Genomic DNA, 17507 nt, shown 5'->3' on the forward strand with positions numbered 1-17507 from the left:
CTGTGGGGATGAGTAAGCCTGGTTTAAGAGGTGGGTAATTATTGGTTTAAGACCTTAGAAACAGACACAGTTACACATTAAACAAAGACTTCAGATACACATTATGAATTAAGGTATTGAAATGAGCGCTCTTTACTTGTTTCAATTCAAATTATACTAGAGATATTTTCTGACAAACAAAGAGACAAGACAGATTACTTACTCACATAGCTTAATATAAAATTCTGCTGTTTTTTTAAGTTTTTCAAGATGACAGGGAGTTGCCAGCCTAGTGGGGAGGAAGAAAGAAAGCAGATGGATGGACAGTGTGAGGAGCCAGATGGAAAAGAGGAGGGTCAGAATCTGCAAGAGGAAGAGGAGGAGATTAAAGTGTCATGAGGTCAGAGGAGTAAAAAAATATTTAGAGCTCTGAGGAGAGGGGAGAGGGCAAAGAGAAAAAAGGCACAGTCACAATTTGTAAGGAGAGAGGAGGAGTCAGAGAAGAGACAGGCAGAACTGCAGTTTGTAAGGAGGGAGGAGGGGCCAGAGAAGAGACAGGAACTGCAGCCAGAGCCAGAGCTTCTAAGGAGGAGGGAGAGGATGAAGAGCACAGTAGAGAAGGGAGGGGGTACTTGGAGGGAAGAGACTCGAGTGGAAAAGATTTGCAGAGGGAACAGACAGCGGTCCCAAGAGAGGGGTCCCCTCTGGGGTCAGGCAGGTGGGAGATAGTTGAGAGTCCACGGAGCAGAGGTTTTATGTGAGGTTTCTTTGGCCAAAATGGCCTGTGTGTAGAACAGAAGGCACAGAAATTAAGGACAGTAGAGAAGGGAGAAGAAAAGCCCACACATAAAGAATCTCTGATGCCCTCCCTATCTGGTGGCAGAAATTGTCAAGATCTCTTAGGATATTGGAATTGAATGAGCCATTTTCAGGCCAGTGGAAGTCATTGTCTAGTCTGTACTGAGGCCATACCATGTTACAGAAGAAGATTAATTTCTTCGGTCTGAGGTCTGAGAGACTGAGTTTGGTGAGGTTTTTTATGAGACATCCTAGAAGGGTCTGGTCAAAAAGGCTTAGACTCTGAAGAGCCATGGAGACAGGTGAGCAAGAGGAAGTGTCTCCCACTTTTGTCACTGTCCCAAGAGGAGAGAATCTCCATGTGAGGTAGTCATCCCTGATAGAGGTTGTCAACACCTGTCAGGGAGCTCCAAGGATGAGAAGTCTGAGAGAGTGGAGAGGTTTGGCTAGGCGCCTAGTCTCCCGTGCAGTCCACTGAGTCTGAAAGTCAAACTCCTCAAAGTGTGAGGTGTATCAGAGAAAACCGTCTGACCAGAAAGGGATGTTTTTAGAGAGAAATTTGGAGGCCAACCAGGGAAGGGTAAGGGAGAATCTCCTTATCTTTCTGGTCCAGCAGGAGATCAGGACAGGGTTAGACTGCCGGCCAATCAACCTACAATTACACGTCCAAACAGAATCAGAGAGTAAGCCCAGGAAGAGCTGCTGCTGCCCATTGCTTCCCTGGTTGTAAGTTTGGATGGCAAAGAAGGATCGTCCAGGCAGTTAGTACCCTGTCCTGGGTTTTGGTACCAAATGTTGAAATCCATGGGAGGCCAAAAGACCAGAGTAACAGGCTTTATTAAAAGGAAGAAAGGAACCCTGCTAGACACTTCTCTGGGGGAGAAGAGTACCAGTACAAGCTAGGGGGACAAATTATATGGGGTCAAGAAGAATTTCGAGCATGTGGGTGTTGATTCAAAAGTTCTGGTATGTCCAGAGCCCCTCCTTGGGGGGCTTGTCAGCTTTTTGGAATTCCCCTGTCTCAGGGGCGATTGTCCAGTAAGGGTGGAGGTCTGACAGATAAGTGGAACATCAAGAGGGCAGTTTGGAATTTACATATCTATCAATAATAATTTATTTTTAGTGAGAATTTTTAATTTATACTTTTTAGTGACAATTAAATTGATTTTTGTTTTACCTTAGTTTTTTTTTCCCCCTAAAGTCTGATTAAAAAGAGTCCTGTAAAGCCAGTAGCCAGGGCCACCATTACAGCCACCTGGCCCATGCAGGTTTGCATTAGATTCGGACAGATGGTAATGAAACTGATAGATACATGAATTCCAAACTGCCCTCTTGATGTTCCGCTTATCTGTCAGAACTCACCCTTACTGGACTATCTCCCCTGAGACAGAGGAATTCCAAAAAGCTGACAAGCCGCCCCAAGGAGGGGCTCCAGACATACCAGGACTTTTGATTCAACACCCACATGCTCGAAGCCCCCCAAGGAGGAGTATTCCATACATACCATAACTTTTGCCTCAGTATCCCCTCAGGCTCTCCCAAACACTATATAACTCACCCCTAGTCTGTAACCGGTGCTCCTCTCCCCCAGAGAAGTGCCCAGCAGGGTTCCTTTCTTCCTTTCAATAAAGCCTGTTACTCTGGTCTATGTACTCCCATGGATTCCAACAGAAACAGCGGAGCCAGAAACTGGTTGGCCATCATCTTTAATACTAGCTTGCACCCGGCGGGCAAGTAAAACACACACTGGGCTCCAAAACCCACTAATTCAGTGCTCACAAAGATACTGACTTGTCTGAGTTTCCTAGAATCAAAGGTTTCTAGCTCACCAGACTTTATTCACCTCTGTTCCCCATCTCCTTCTCCCTGCACAAACTCTGCACAAACTGGCTTCTTTCCCTGCACTCCACCATCTTGGCTGCCTCTCCTGGCCTCCTCCACGTGGCCTCTCTCTACTCTCCTCTCTGCTCTCTCCTCTAATGCTAATCTCAGGAACCAAGAGAGCAAGCTTCCAGTTAGCCCCACTTTATAGTGTAGAAATCACAACCTTTAATTCAATATACAAAATAGGGAAGTCTTTAATACAAAGTCACTTATCTGAGGCATGATGGGATTGCACTACCTCACATCAAAAAGGGTGGGAAAGGCTTAGTCCTAAAAGCAAGCCCCGGGCAACAAGTATCCAGCCTGCCCACAGCCCACCCCTAACACACATTAATATCACCTGGGTGACGGGCTTCTACGTGGGCAGCGCCATCTTTAACAAAGTGAGCATAACATTTTATCTGCCCAACAAGTCCTTAGTATATTCATCGTCCTTCTTAGGATTAATTTGCAAGGGTTGGTGGGGTCAGTCTTTGTCCTCACAATGGTGTCTTCTGTCTTCGCTGGGTTTGTAGGCTTCAACTGGCTATAGTGGACCCAGGCGGGCATGCCCTCTACCTTGGCAGCAGTGGGAGTTAGGATCACGGTGTGTAGGCCTGTCCACGTGGGAGTCAGTCCTTGGATGATGTACTGAATCTGTTGGAAGCACCTTTGGACAGTCCTTTGAACAGTTTCCTGAATAACCTGTAAATCCTGTAAGTACTTAGAAAATAGTAGTTATGTGGGGTTTTTTTTTTACTATTTAATTCATGTATTTTATTTGCTCTGAATCTTTTGGGTGCCTGTAGGCACAACATAATTTCAAATTAGCTTTTGATTAATATTGAGTTTCTTTCCTACTAGCTTTGAGACTGTGGACACAAATATAGGTCCAATACTAGAATGGGCAAGCTAATTTTTGAAGAAGCATATATAGCAATTTCCTAACAATTGTTAATTAATTTATTAAAGTCTATTTCTAAATGTTTATTTGATTAAATTCTTTTCTTCCTTATTTTTAAATATTTTCTAATTGGTTTCAAATAAACCTTTGGCAATAAGGGTCCCAAAACCCCACTGATTCCAGGTGGCATTTATTCATTTGAATTACTATGTTCTGATTTTGAGGCAGACTGGAAGAATATATAGTTAATAATAAAATTCAAATAGTTAATGTTAGTAAATACTATAACAAGTGTTTTAATGTAATAAAATGACTAAAGCTTACTAGATTATTAAACAAAAGTAAAATTTTAACTAATACAATAGGATTTAAAATAAAATTTTCATAGTCACAACTGTTTTTAATATGTTAATGTAATTTTACTAAGTCTATGTTGATATTCTCATTGTTTTATATTATTTGTCAATGTAACTTAATTTCACTTCAGTCTGAGAAATGTCCTAAAAAATAGGAGTTACACATATTTTGGAAAAGTCCACAATGTATTGGAGTTGTGGTCACATTCTACACTTTGCAGCTAGAGTTTAAGTTCTAATGATCATTGCTTCTAGCTGGAATTAGGAGCAGGTCCCAGCCTACAATAGGCATGGGGCATTGAGACAAGAGGAATAAAGAAGACACTATATATTAAATAAAGCAATAAAATTAGACTGTCAATACCCACAGTAGAGATCTTTAAGGGATAAATAAAACTCAAATATTCAGGCAAGGCATAGTAAATGGCCTTCATGTTTCCAAGAAATGAGATCAGTTCACCTGCTACTTGGAAGAAATACCTTAGCCTCATGGATGATGTTCTGAGATGCGGCCAATGGCCAGCTTTGGCACCTTTTAGCCTTGAGTGGCAAATCCCAGTATGTTGGGCAAGGTCAGGTCACAGGTAGCTGGAGCAGAGCTAGAAGACAATGAACCCTCCCTCCATGCAGCAAGGGGGCAGCTTCAATTCTCATGTCCCTTTTCCACAGCAAAGATGTGTTAACCAGTGGGGCCGGGAAGCCTGGCAGGCTTTAATTTAATGACCTTTCTTTCCACACTTGATGCAAGGCCCTGATGGAATCCTATGAAGCCTTTTCTGAGCGTTGGAGCCTTTAGAGCAGGGGTCCCCAAACTTTTTACACAGGGGGCCAGTTCACTGTCCCTCAGACCATTGGAGGGCCACCACATACAGTGCTCCTCTCACTGACCACCAATGAAAGAGGTGCCCCTTTTGGAAGTGCAGCAGGGGGCCGGATAAATGGCCTCAGGGGGCCGAAGTTTGGGGATGCCTGCTTTAGAGCATATGCCAAAAGCTGGTATTTCCTGACCTCTTTCAGGCCTTATTTGCCTTTTCTGTTACTACTTTGGTTATTATAGAGTCAAGGCATCCCCAAACTATGGCCCACGGGCCGCATGAGGCACCCTGAGGCCATTTATCCGGCCCCCCGCCGCACTTCCAGAAGGGGCACCTCTTTCATTGGTGGTCAGTGAGAGGAGCACTGTATGTGGCGGCCCTCCAATGGTCTGAGGGACAGTGAACTGGCCCTCTGTGTAAAAAGTTTGGGGACCCCTGTAAAAGCCATGCTCAGAAGATCTCATTGAGGGGCTTGAGAGCCCTTTTTGTCTATATAAACTCCTGGAAAAGGACAAACAGCATTAGTAGCTAGATTAAATCAATAAAAACAAGTTTTTAGTGACTCCTTTAGAACTCCAGAGTTTTTTGCTGCTGAAAAATTCAGTACATTAGTATTTAAAATAAATTTTAACAAAAGTATGATAAAATAGATTAGTAGGAGTTTTAAGATATGACTTTTTTATATATCTAGTATAAAACAATATTGTTGTAAAATGATAATAAATTAAACACTACATAAAAATATTAAAATTTTTAATATTTAAATTAAGATTTCAATATCATAAGGTTATAAACCAGTATAAAGCCAACAGCCATGGCTACCATCACAGTCGCCTGGCCCATGCAGGTTTGCAGTAGATTCGGACAGATGGTAATGAAAGAACGGAGCCAAAAACTGTTGGACCATCATCTGTAATCCTAGCTTGCACCCAGCAGGCAAGTAAAAACACACACTGGGCTCCAAAACCCACTAATTCAGTGTTTACAAAGATACTGACTTATCCGAGTTTCCTAGAATCAAAGGTTTCTAACCTTACCAGTCTCATTCACCTCTGTTCCCCATCTCCTTCCTTCTCCCTGAACAAACTCTGCACAAACTGGCTTTTCCTTCAGCACTCTGCCATCTTGGCTACTTCTCCTGGCCTACTCCACCTGGCCTCTCTCTGCTCTCCTCTCTGCTCTCTCCTCTAATGCTAATCTCAGGAACCAAGAGAGAGCAAGCTTCCGGTCTGCCCCACTTTATAATGCAGAAATCAAAACCTTTAATCCAGGGGTCTCAAACTCAACTCAGCATGTGGGCCGCAGAGCAAGATCACAGCCGTTCGGCAGGCCACACTAGGTCTACAAAAGGCAACTGTTACGCAACACTTTTCAGTGTCACAAAATGACCAGAAACTGTAGTTCGCATCACAACTGCTGTTAACTAAGCTAATATCTAGCTAGGATGCTAGAGAAATGAAAAATACAAGTAGGCCCCTAGGCTTACTTAATTTTATCCAAAATATTTTGAACTTCGTGGATTAGTCTGCAGGCCGCACAAAATTGTTCGGCGGGCTGCATGTGGCCTGCGGGCCGCGAGTTTGAGACCCCTGCTTTAATCCAATATACAAACAAGAAAGTCTCTGATACAAAGTCACTTATCTGAGGCATAATGGGATTCCTCATGAGAGTGCACCACTCTACATCAAAAAGGGTGGGAAAAGCTAAGTCCTAACACCAAGCCCCAGGATACAAGGATCCTGCCTGCTCACAGCCCACCCTCAACACACATTAATATCATCTGGGTGATGGGCATCCACGTGGGCAGCGCCATCTTTACCAAAGTGAGCATAATATATTTTATCTGCACAACAACCAGCAAATAAAAGAATTAACAAAAGGTCTTTAAAATAATATATATATTTTAATATGGAAAATATTTTATACAATAAGGGATTCTTGGTATAAACTACTTAGCTGGCAAAGAGATATTAACTTCCTTTTGCATGAGGGGCGGGGTGGATGCCTGAGGGAAAAGCAGACTCCAAGAACTGTGAGCTTGGTTTTTTATACTTTTTTTTTTTTTTTACATAACAGTGGGGAAACAATAAGTCATTACTTCTAACCCAGTGGTCAGAAAACCTATTAGTTAATAGAGCCAATTACTAACAGTACAATAACTAAATTCTTTTTAAGAGCTAATTTTTAAATTTCAACTATATATGTGGGTACCTTCCCTACTGAGGCAGCGTCCACACTTGGCACTTCATTGGAGAGCTATACCTAAGAGGGCAAAATAAAGCCTTTTGTGGCCCACGAGCTGTTTGTGAATGGCAGCTTGCCAGCCAGTGTTCTTAGGAGAGGGGAAAAGGAATAGACATTTGATGTGTTTGTCCCTCTTTGCACATTTTTTTTTTTACAGAGACAGAGAGTGAGTCAGAGAGAGGGATAGACAGGGACAGACAGACAGGAACGGAGAGAGATGAGAAGCATCAATCATTAGTTTTTCATTGCATGTTGCAACACCTTAGTTGTTCATTGATTGCTTTCTCATATGTGCCTTGACCGCAGGCCTTCAGCAGACTGAGTAGCCCCTTGTTGGAGCCAGCGACCTTGGGTCCAAGCTGGTGGGCTTTTGCTTAAACCAGATGAGCCCGCACTCAATCTGGCAATCTCGGGGTCTCGAACCTGGGTCCTCTGCATCCCAGTCCGACACTCTTTCCACTGCGCCAACGCCTGCTCAGGCCCTCTTTGCACAATTTGAGGGCTGACTTGAGCCCCAGCCTGGCCCAGCAGTGAGGCTCTGGGCTCAGTTCCAAAGCGGCACTCTCTCAGGACTTCTGTTCCCTTCTCCTTTGTTGCCAAATTAGAGACAGGTTTGTAATGGGAGAGGTGGCCCTGACTGACAGGCGGGCGTTTGGACTTAGCATTTCCAAAAGCCAAGCTGACTTTTATTCCCTCCCCAGCATTTGTTTAGCTTAATTTCTTATAATAAAAGCAGCAAATAAAATATAATTTTTATAAATTTATCTTCCTAATAATGGGCTGTTTTTAGCCCATATGAGGTTTCCAATTTTTCGAGCAATTCCCTGAAATTTTTTTTTACAGTTTTTACCATTATAGTTAATGTTGTGGGTCTTCCTCATGAATTCTATGTCTTCTATCTAACTGAGAGGCTTATAGAAGACCCAACACCCTCTCCGCCACGGAAGAGTGTTGGAATTTTTTCTCATTTTTATACCAGTGGAGGACAACAAGCCACTATTCCAAACTCACAGAGGGCTTATTTTTAATTTTAAAGAAATTGTCAATTGACTAGCATGGTCCACACCTATGGTTTGTTAATTTCTAAATTCCTTTTCTTTTTTTATGATTTTTTTAAAGCAAAGTTTTAATAATATTATTCTTACCTTGTAATTTTTAAATGGGCAAAACCTCTTTTGGTCAGTAGCAGGACATTTGAAACTAATTCTTTTTTTTTTATTCTTTTTTTTTAGAAAGGAGAGAGAGAGGGGGAGAGAGAGGAGAGAGAGAAGGGGGGAGGAGCAGGAAGCATCATCTTCCATATGTGCCTTGACCAGGCAAGCCCAGGGTTTTGAACTGGCGACCTCAGCATTTCCAGGTCGACGCTTTATCCACTGCACCACCACAGGTCAGGCTTGAAACTAATTCTTATTTTATATTTTAGTTATTTTATTCTTACTTCGTTGTGTTTTTTTTTTGTTGCTCTACACACAGCAGGCTGAATCCTAACCTCAGCATGCACCTGAAGGTGGTGGTGGGGATCGCCTTTTAGTGCTCCACCTTCTGTTTGGGTGCACTGTGGTGGCGAGGGCAGGGGCGAGGCAAAGGTGGGAGAAGGCATGTCTACATTCGCCTTTCCTTGGCCGCACCCGCACTCCACCATTCCACACACCGCACATCCCCGCTCAGCTTCTTTTTTCTCTTTCACCTAAATCGCTTACTTGCCAGGCTTTTCTCCTAGAGGTTGGAGAAATACTTTCCCAGCCGTATTCCCTATGGCAATATGTAAATTGATTTTTTAAATTGAGTTCTAATTTTTTTCTTTTGAATCTCTTTTCTGTTTAGATATAAGTCTGGCTGGACTAGGAAGATATATCGCCTTTCTATATTGAGCAAGCTTTTAACCATTGTGGCGGATCTAATGTTAAATTTAGCCATTGATCAATGTATGGAAACTGATCAGGGTAACCTAAATTTTTAGTTACTATATTCCAGACTTCTTCTACTAGCTGGAGATTAAAACGCCCAATTGCCGACCATCCTATTCCCAAAATCGGCCATTCTGATTTACAGAGATAGCGTAGCCTTTTCTTGGACCATTTAATTTTGTATTTATGGCTGTCTTCATAAGCTTCATGAAAGTGTTTTAAAAGACAACCTAAAGGGGTCTTCTGTGAACTGGCCCTTTTCCCCATATTTATTAGCTAAAATTACCAATTATAGAATTAAGACTGTTTCAGAAAAATCCAGAAATCAGTGTACCAATAAAAACAAAAGGAGGCCCTGGCCGGTTGGCTCAGCGGTAGAGCGTCGGCCTAGCGTGCGGAGGACCCGGGTTCGATTCCCGGCCAGGGCACACAGGAGAAGCGCCCATCTGCTTCTCCACCCCTCCGCCGTGCTTTCCTCTCTGTCTCTCTCTTCCCCTCCCGCAGCCAAGGCTCCATTGGAGCGGAGATGGCCCGGGCGCTGGGGATGGCTCTGTGGCCTCTGCCTCAGGCGCTAGAGTGGCTCTGGTCGCAACATGGCGACACCCAAGATGGGCAGAGCATCGCCCCCTGGTGGGCAGAGCGTCGCCCCTGGTGGGCGTGCCGGGTGGATCCCGGTCGGGCGCATGCGGGAGTCTGTCTGACTGTCTCTCCCCGTTTCCAGCTTCAGAAAAAAAAAAAAAAAGGATAAGACAGATTGTGGACAAGGCCCACTGGGGATGAGGACAATGGAGATACAAGAGACCTGACTCCGGGGACCAGGTTCAGGGATGCAGATCCGCTTTATTCAGGAAGTAAGCTAGCTTATATACACAGGTTCAGCCTATAGGGTGTTACAGTGTGTCCTTCATAACCAATGGCTGAAAAGATCAGGGAGCTGCGTGGTTGGCGCTGAGTCACTTTCTTATAGTGGGTGAGCTCCCTCCTGGGTGTGCCTAGGAGGGTTTCAGGTGCTGGAGTGTTCTCACAGCATTGCATCAGCTACAGCTGTTAGGAATGCACTCTGAGTTCTACCTACATTTCCCCCTTCTCTTTTAATTAGGGCCAATTGGACTTGATGAATGACAGCTTGCTGTTGTTGTCTCTATGGGCAGGATAATGCCAGGATGGGGAAAAGCCACATGCATCTGGGAGTCATCCCAGACGTGGGGATATCACACATAAGCAGGAACAGAGTACCAGGGCCTGGGGGCCCATCAGGGGCAATTCTCTGGGCCCACCCCGCCAAAGCCTCCACATCCCCCCAGGTGATGGGGTGTGCATGCCGGCCGCGAGGTCTTCTTCCGTGAGATCTTCTTCTGGAGCACTGAGGACTTCCTCCAGGTGGCCGTTCATCAAGGCTGAGGTTGGCCATCTCCTGAACTGGAGGGTTCACAGGTGTTGGAGGCGTCATTGGTGGGGTCATCTTGGGACCCCGGGAGTGGTTGTATGTTCCTTCCTGGGATCCAAATTGAATGCAGGCTATTTTCTAGAAAAAAACAAGCATAACTTCTCCCTGTGTTAGAGGAGGGTATGGTCCCCACCACTGAACTGTGGCTGGGTCCTTCCAGCATACCAACGGTAAAGGGGTTAGGTGGCTACAAAGGCCTCCCCAACGTTTGCAGGCTGGGGTTATACTATCAGAATCAAAAGTTAAATAATTAAGGGTAAAGACAACACTGGTAAGCACTTCTCTGGGTGAAGCCCAGGGCATATTTCCCTGTAAGCCTCGAGGGTTGACACCCTGTGATTGTAGGGGGCCTAAAGGTAGTAAGGGCCCACACTGTTTACATACACGAACAAGGTGTTTGCGGGTTGCGTGAATGAGATGGGAAAAGAGAGATTTGAGAGAATGGGCATACATATGAAACTGGGCATGAAGTTGTCTAGCTTGCTCAATAGAGGAAAGTTTTAAAACTAGGTGATTCACCTGTGATTTGCCTGCTGTAAGAGGACCAGGTAAGCTTGAGTGAGAGCAAAGATGTTGAATATACCAAGAGTATTGATGCTCCTCTAATAGTTCTTTAAGCTGGCTGAGGGCTGTATCAAGTAAAGTCTGCTTGGGTCAGAAGGTGGAATGGGCAAGACCTTTAACTGTTTGTATGGCATAGGCACTATCTGAGAAGATATTGAGAGGAGCCTGTTGCCAGCAATGCAGGGCATAATGGATGAAAAGTCCAATGGCATTCAGGGTGGGGCTGTTTTTCATGCCTTGAGGCAGGACTGTCTATTGATACTGCTGCGCTGGAAGGGCGTGGTTGGTGGAGGGCACCATAAAAGCAGAATAAGGCTTGTCTTCCGGATGGACACAGGCCACCTGCGGCACTGCAGAGTGATGTGGCAAGCCTGGCTGCAAAGTACCTACCTTTGCCATATGCTCCCTAATTGCCTCCAAATTGTGGAGGAGCCTCCACCCTCTGGATACCCTCCTCTGCATCACAAAAACAGGCAAACTATGAGGACTGGTGGAAGGCCCAACATGTCCGATTTCCAGCTGTTGCTGTACTAGCCTGTGCAACCCTCCCAATCTAAGATGCTGTCAATGGCCACTGCACAACCCACATTGGTTGGTCAGCATCACACGAGAGAACGACTGGATACAGGGGCTTAAGTTGGGCAGTGGCTTTTAGGATTGGGGGGACTGGCTAGTAGCTGGGAAGGGTGGAGCATGCAGCCCCAGCAGGGATTGTGGAAGCTGCGACGTCCGCTTCTTCGGGAGGTGGAGCCGACAGCACAGCCACCAACCCAGCTGGAGTCTCTGCGCACTCAGCCGCGAGCCCACCAAACCCAGTGGCCCAACCACCCTCCTCCTCTGAAGAGGGAGGCAAACAGGAAGCCAGTTCCCTCCACCCCCCACAAAAGAGGAGCAGCCCACAGGATCCCAGAACCAGCGGAGGGTCCCCAGTAGGAGCACCAGCCAGACAGGCATGCACCGCCAGCAGGGCAGGAGTGAGGCCAAGAGGGAAGGTCCGCCCCCATGCACCCTGGCCTAACGAATGCATTGGAGAGCCCAGGCCCAAGCATCTGGATCCCAGAGAGGAGCATCCTCAAGCCATGGACCGAAACCAGACAGGATTTCCCAGTAAGTACAAAGATTCTTTTTACTAACTTTCTTTTTCCTAACTTTAACTTGCCTACCCTGCAATAAGGCATGTAGGGCTCATGCCTGCGGGGCTCAGGAGTAAGGGGGGTTCCCATTGCAGAGGGTCACTCACCCATCCCTTAGATGCCGGTTAGGTCCCTGTTTGAGGTGCCATTATGTGGACAAGGCCCACCGGGGGTGAGGGCAATGAGGACACAGAGACCCAACTTTGGGGACCAGGTTCAGGGACACAGGTCCGCTTTATTCAGGAAGTAAGCTAGCTTATATACACAGGTTCAGCCTATAGGGTGTTATAGCATGTCCTTCATAGCCAATGGCTGAAAAGATCAGGGAGCGGCGTGGTTGGCACTGAGTCACTTCCTTATAGCGGGTGAGCTCCTTCCTGGATGTGCCTAGGAGGGTTTCAGGTGCTGGAGTGTTCTCACAGCATTGCATCAGCCACAGCTGTTAGGAATGCACTCTGAGCTCTACCCACACAGATAATTAACTAGCACCCAGAATAAAAGTGTTTGACTATTGAGATATTATTACACAAGACAAGGGGAGAAATCTAGCAGGGCACCCCAAAGCTAGTTTGAGAACAAAGAGAATAATAGTTCACTACTTTAGATTGTTTTTTAGTCAGAAGCTTCCAGTTTTAATACAAAAGGCCAAAGCCAAACTTTAAAACACATATTTAGACATTAAACAAAAGACTTACACACAACCACACACGAGCACGTTTTCATAGATGAGGAAAGGGCTTCCCTCATGGCCTCAGGTGTACTCAGGCCACATTCTGTAGGGGCTTTAGGTAGGTGTCTTTATTCAGGTTTCTCTGAGAGCATAACACAATTAACTGCCTCTAGAAGTTCAGGGTTTTTACTCAGTCCCCTTTAATTATTTTTTGAGAAATATATAAATGTGCAAGCACAAAATCATGATAGAAGCTGATGGACTTGGTCACTTTCAGCTCCTACAAATTGTCCTGTCAGAGTATAACTAAATGCATCCCAGAGAATCCTAATTAAGACCAACTGGATCTCCTACCGACATCTCGGTCTTTGGAGAATCCACAACAGGACTAGATTCAACTCGGTAATGTCAGAACACTGGCTTTACTCTCATCAGTAAAGCAGCTTTGAAGGTTTTACTTACCTTTCCAAGGTTTCACATTCCCAGAGTCACAAATTAGCAAAGCTTCCTAAATTACTTACATTCTAGTCCCAAATTTGATCAGTACCAGTCTCAGACAAAAAGCAAAAGCAAGTATTCAGAGGAAAGTCAGAAAAATTCAGCAGAGCAGGAAGAGTTGTTTTTCTTACCTCCTTTATTTCTCTGCCAAATAGTCCAAACTCTCAAATTTGGGAACTGGAAGGCATCTACTAGGGAACTGTCCGAACCCCACAGGATGACCGGGAGCCCTGGAAGTTTCAGGTGGCACTTCTCCTTGGCTCTCAAGTGGGCCCCAGGCAGCTTCCCCTAGAGTCTGCTCTATTCAGGGTGCCTCTACCCAGTGACAAGAAACACCATAGACCCCACGATGGACGCCAAATGTTGTAAAGTAACTAAATCCACAAATCTGTGGGTGTTTGTAGAGGCACATAGTCCAAATAAGTTTTTGAAAAGTTTTATTAAAGGAGAAAATTTATTAAAAATGCTGACCACATATAGCTGACACAGGGCAACAAACCTAAATTGTGAAGCCCCCCAAAACAGCTCTGGGGCTGTTTATATACTCCTAATCATACATGGGAGGGAAGAAAACCTGACATTACAGCATAAGTTTATACCTTTTGTTTAGAGATACATACATTAATTACATGCTTTCAGGAGGGGAGGAGTGGTTTCCATGGGAATAAATGCCTGCAAATGATCCAACAGCCTAAGAAAAGATTTAATTCTTTTCTCCCTACACCTGGCTAGTCATTGACTCTTCCCCCATAGGTATGGGGGAAGGTCACGAAATCCAAGTCTTCTTCCTCTTTCTGCATTTACAACACAATGCCATCTTGGTCTTATGCTAATCACACAAGCATAGAAATCACACTTACAAAATCTTTCTGCATGCCTAGCCCAAACTAATAAAATGTTCTTTAAACTTCCTAAAATATTAATATTAATTGTTGAGCAGATAAAATATATTATGGTCACTTTGTTAAAGATGGTGCTGCCCACGTGGAAGCCTGTGGCCCAGGTGATATTAGTTGCCCTTATGCTTGGAATGGGCATAATTATATTAAAGGCCATGGCTACTGGACTGACATTAATTCTGTAGCTATTGGCACTGTAAAGCCATTTTACATGGACACCATCACAGCAGCCTAGCCCATGCAGGTTCACATTGGATTCGGACAGTCAATAAAGAAACAACAGAGCCGAAAACTGGTGGGCCATTATCTTTAATCCTAGCGTGCACACGGTGGGCAAGTAAAAACACACACTGAGCTCCAAAACCCACTCATTCAGTGCTCACAAAGTGTTGGGCAGATAAAATATATTATGCTCACTTTGTTAAAGATGGCGCTGCCCACGAGGAGGCCGTCGCTCAGGTGATATTAATGTGTGTCTCTGTGGGCAGGTAGAATCCTTGTAGCCTGGTGCTTGGTTTTGGGATTAAGCCTTTCCCAGCTGTTTTGATGTGGGGCGGTACAATCCAATCATGCCTCAGAGAAGTGTCTTTGTATTAGAGACTTCCCTATTTTGTATATTGGATTAAAGGTTTGGAATCTACACTATAAAATGGGGGCAGAATGAGAGCTTGCTCTCTTGGTTCCTGGGATGATTAGCATGAGAGAACAGAGGGAGCAGAGCAGAGAGCAGAAAGAGGCCATGTGGCCAGGAGAGGCAGCCAAGATGGCAGAGTATTGAGTGAGAGGCCAGTTTGTGCAGTTTGATGCTGGAGAAGGAAGGAGATGGGGGACTGTAAAGCCAGGAGCCAGGGCCACCATCACAGCTGCCACCTGGCCCATGCAGGTTCGCATTGGATTCGGACAGTCGGTAAAGAAACAAAGGAGCCAAAAACTGGTGGGCCATTACCTTTAATCCTAGCTTGCACCCGGCGAGCAAGTAAAAATACACACTGGGCTCCAAAACCCAGTCACATTCAGTGCTCACAAAGCCACTGACTTATCCGAGTTTCCTAGAATCAAAGGTTTCTAGCTCACCAGACTTATTCACCTCTGTTCCCCATCTCCTTCCTTATCCCAGATACAAACTCTACACAAACTGGCATCTCACTCAGCACTCCACCATCTTGGCTGCTTCTCCTGGCCTCCTCCACTTGGCCTTTCTCTGCTCTCCTCTGCTCTCTCTTCTAATGATAATCTCAGGAACCAAGAGCGCAAACTCCGGTTTTGCCCCCACTTTATACTGTAGCTTCACAACCTCTAATCCAATATACAAAGTAGGGAAGTCTCTAATACAAAGTCACCTCTGAGGCATGATTGGATTGTACCACCCTACAGCAAAAAAGGGTGGGAAAGGCTTAATCCCAAAACCAAGCCCCAGGCTACAATGATCCTGTCTGCCCCCAACACACATTAATATCACCTGGGCGACAGCATCTTTAACAAAGTGAGCATAATACATTTTATCTGCCCAACAGGAACTGAGGAGAATAAGGCTGGTGAGCTAGAAACCTTTGATTCTAGGAAACTCGGATAAGTCAGTGGCTTTGTGAGCACTGAATGTGACTGGGTTTTGGAGCCCAGTGTGTGTTTTTACTTGCCCGCCAGGTGCAAGTTAGAATTAAAGACTATGGCCCACCAGTTTGTGGTTCCGTTGTTTCTTTACCGACTGTCCGAATCCAATGCGAACCTGCATGGGCTGGGCGGCTGCTGTGATGGTGGCCTGGCCTTGGCCGCTGGCTTTACACAAAGCTACTGACTTGTCTGAGTTTCCTAGAATCAAAGGTTTCTAGCTCACCAGACTTATTCACTTCTGTTCCCCATCACCTTCCTTCTCCCTGTACAAACTCTGCACAAACTGGCTTTTCCTTCAGCACTCTGCCATCTTGGCTGCTTCTGCTGGCCTACTCCACTTGGCCTCTCTCTGCTCTCCTCTCTGCTCTCTCCTCTAATGCTAATCTCAGGAACCTAGAGAGCAAGCTCCCCGTCTGTTCCAATTTATAGTGCAGAAATCAAAACCTTTAATCCAATATACAAAATAGGAAAGTCTTTAATACAAAGTCACTTATCTGAGGCATGATGGGATGTACCACCCCACATCAAAAAGGCTGGGAAAGGCCTGACCTGTGGTGGTGCAGTGGATAAAGTGTCGACCTGGAAATGCTGAGGTCGCAGGTTCGAAACCCTGGGCTTGCCTGGTCAAGGCACATATGGGAGTTGATGCTTCCTGCTCCTCCCCCCTTCTCTCTCTCTCTCTCTCTCTCTCCTCTCTCTCCCTCTCTCTCTCTAAAAATAAAAAAATTTTTAAAAAAAGGCTGGGAAAGGTTTAGTCCTAAAGCCAAGCCCCAGGCTACAAGGATCCTGCCTGCCCACAGCCTGCCCCCAACACACATTAATATCACCTGGGCGACAGGCTTCCACGTGGGCAGCGCCATCTTTAACAAAGTGAGCATAATATATTTTATCTGCCCAACAGACACCTTACAACATGAGATGTATTTAGGGCCCACGATTTGGGTCTGCATATGGCCCGTGTCGGCCATATGTGGCCGGCATATTTAATAAATCTCCTTCTTTAATAAAACCCTTCAAAATTTATCTGGATTTGGTGACTCTATGTAAACCTGCAGAAGTGAGGTATGGTACTTTTCAGCATCTGGGGTACGGTACTTTACAATACTAGTTGAGCTTTTAACGACTTTTGTCAACATTATCAAATTCTCCATAAAATGGGGATCCCCTATAACCCCCAGGGACAAGCTATTTTTGAACGTGCTAACAAAACCCTAAAGTTTCAACTACAAAAAACGGAAAGGGGGTAAAGGATATTATTGCTCCCCACAGTCACAATTGAATCATGCTCTTTTTACCCTCAGTATTTTTAATAGATTTGAGGTCATTGCTTCCACCCCCAGCACAATACCCCTTTGTTTAAGCATATAAAATAAATGGGTTTTCCAGACTCAGTATCATTGTGTCTCCATCAAAGCACAATAGCAAACATTAGTAAAACAATGGCCCCTCCCAAACAGGAATTCAATGCACAATTTGCAATCAACTGCCCTGCTCTGAGGGCAGGCACACACGTGGCTGCCCAGCACCATTTCTTAACAATAAAAGTGAGCAAACAAAAAATAAAAATTTTACAAAGTCATTTGCCGAGCAAGCAGCCTCAGGTGGATAGAATATCAGCCAAAGAGGATCACTGATAGCGGATCTTGGTTGGGGGGTGGGCATGCGGGCACTATCTCTCCGCCTCTCTGCCTCTAACTTCATAAAAAATAATTCAATCTGTAAAAGGTCATTATCAAATAAAGTTTGGGGAAAAAATCTTTCAATTTTAGGAATAATTACAAAGTTCAAACCAACAAAAATGAAAAGGCTATATATAAGC

This window comes from Saccopteryx bilineata, chromosome 3 (genome assembly GCF_036850765.1).
Source record: "Saccopteryx bilineata isolate mSacBil1 chromosome 3, mSacBil1_pri_phased_curated, whole genome shotgun sequence".
Taxonomy (NCBI): Eukaryota; Metazoa; Chordata; class Mammalia; order Chiroptera; family Emballonuridae; genus Saccopteryx; species Saccopteryx bilineata.